Here is a 2,904-nt window from a genome sequence, read left to right as displayed (position 1 = left end):
AACAAATGAAGATTGAACATGGGAAGACTTTCAATCTTCACTCTAATTCCACATATGCCCAAGATGTGTGGTCTTTGAATAAGTTCTATACGTACTTGTTCAAGAAAATAATAAAGTGTCATGAGAAATCTGTATGTTTCTCCTTTAATCATACATATATCTCTTTAACTACCGTAGTAGTTACTTTATTTAATAACTCTTATTAAATAAATAATTGATTATTTAATTGAGTTAGCTTTTTGGGTCAGCCTAATTAGGCTTTAGTGTGTGGCTTGGAGTGGGACCAAAAGGGACAAATAAAGCTCTAGCTCCAATAGGCTTTGGGCTTATTTGTCAACTCTTGACAAGCCTAAAGTTACCATTAATTATATTTAATATCACTATATAAATATAATTGCACTCTAGGCCTTAATAATAAATTATATCCCAAGACTTTATTAAACATTTAACCCTTTCATGAAAATATTCGTAGTAATACAAAGTCATAATATATAATTGTCACTTTGAAGATTACTGCATCTTGATCCTTGAATACCCGGTTTAGTATTTTAAGTTATTCATATATATTTTTATGAAATCTAATTTCATAAAATATAAACTATAGTAACTCTTTACTAAAGTGGTTAGGCCTAACACTCTGAATAACCAAACCTATTAAACTTATCTCAAGGGGATATTTTATATCTCTATAAAGAGATTATGAATTCCATCTTGAAAATATGTGTTCCTTTAATGCTACATGTGGTTGCCTTACATACTGAGGTTTTGACTGTTAAATTAGATTTCACTTCTAATATATCAAAGCAACCTACATTTCATGATCGGGTTCACTATTCTCTCAGGATTGAGAGTTTATTTAAATAAAAACCGTGAGATTTATTATTCATTTGGCAATCATTAATGGAATAATGAATCTTATAGCGATCCAGTTCAATATGTCTTATATACTTAAAATATATTAACATATCAACTAAAAGTCTCCACTTCCATGATTAAGACAAATCATCTTAGTTAATATGTTATAGTCTTTGTAGATGAAATGGCTAATTTCATCACTGACTACGAACTAAGATTCTGATTTTACAAATAATTTGTGATTTACATCTTCTGTGACTAAATCACATAAATCTCATACTATGCATCTTAAGGATTATATGATAATGTCCATATATTCATGTTACAATTATTTTAGATAATAAAAAAACTTTATTACTAATAGCATAATGTCATACATAGCATTATACATTAGGATTATAAGGTACTAATCCTAAAATATTCAACATTGCATTCTATATTCACGCACATGCTAACATACATCTAACAATCAACATGACATCAATCATAATAAAACCCTAACATAAATTTATCACGGTATCATATCATCATAAACCCTAACGTGTTCCTGTCTCATTACATCCAAGATAGCAAACAAATCATGGCAGAAACACAGGTATGACATGATCAAAATAAACATGTGATAGATATCCCTACATATCATTCAACCAAGCATATTCATATCCATCACCAAAACACAAGATAAATGAATGTTTATATGAATGCATGCCTTATTGCACTTGCCTTACTGCATCTCAGCACCTATGCATCAATGCATGGACATTTGAATGCGTGTTCATGGCAAAACAAAGAAATCACTGAAGAGAAACCCTAATCTAGCATGTTAAAGATAAATAAGTAATCAAATAAAGAAACAGGGACTCAAAAACATAAAAGAGGGTCAAAATAGAAGCATATCATGTAAAAGAAATAAAGAACAGAAGCAGAAAAAACTCAAATTAGGGTTTTTGGGCATGAGTATGCGTGTGTATACATAGGTCTACATATGCAGCCCAGTTTTTTGCATATGCATACTTCGAGCCTACGTGCGCACGCTGACACACCCCAAAACCCTAACCTAGAAACAAAAACGCAGAAAACAGAGCAGAAACCAAAAACTAGTGAAACTAACAACCTAACATGCTTTAAAATAGGGAGACTATGTAAATAAGAATATTATAACCAAAATAAACAAAAGAAACAAGGAAATGAAGATTAAAACAGATAAAAGAAAAGAAAAAGAGACTTAGAACATTACCTCCAAACAAAAGCTCCTAGGCTTAATTTTGATCGTTTTCCTCAGTCAAATCTATTCACAATCAAATATAAGAGTGATTAGTAATCTTAAAACTCAAAGATTAAGGCCAAAAAAGGCCCTAATTAAAAAATATTGACTTGAGGATGTTTTGTGAAAAAACTCCTTTAACTCATTATTTCTAGTGAATCTAGTATTTTCCTTTTGGATTTTCTATGTGTTTTTGAAATATACCATGTAAGGCTTTATACAGTTGAAAATGGGTGTTTGGAACGGCTCCCAGATGATGTGAGATTCATTCCAAACCTCAGTTTTAATGTAGAAAAACTTGTCTTTCATAGCTTCTAAAACCTTAGCTGCATACGTGGGTTCGTGTGTGCATATGCTTATATCAAGCCTGCTTACACATACGCAACCCTAGGGTTTTCGTGGCCTTTATTTTCCAAAAATAGCTTTATTTCCCTAAAATAGCTTTATTTCATTCATAAAAGAGTTATATTTTCCATAAAAACCTTCCTCAAGTCAATTTATTATTTGATCAGGCCCTAAACCAATCTTGGGTTTTAGAATTTTACCATTATTGGGGAATGGGGGCTCGAGTTGTAAGAGTACAAAATGCAGTGTTTAGAGATGCCCCTCTTTTGATTTATGAGCTTCGATAATGGAATCAAAAGAATAAGAGACAAAATATTTTGTTTAGATGTACGGCTCAGGCCCAACCTATGCACAACACACATACGGCACACAACACGCATACATGGGGCGAGATGCAACTTCGCAGAGTTGCATGGGATTTGTATTTCTGAATTCCCACC

This window comes from Quercus lobata, chromosome 10, assembly GCF_001633185.2.
Source record: "Quercus lobata isolate SW786 chromosome 10, ValleyOak3.0 Primary Assembly, whole genome shotgun sequence".
Taxonomy (NCBI): Eukaryota; Viridiplantae; Streptophyta; class Magnoliopsida; order Fagales; family Fagaceae; genus Quercus; species Quercus lobata.
This window is presented reverse-complemented; position numbering follows the sequence as displayed.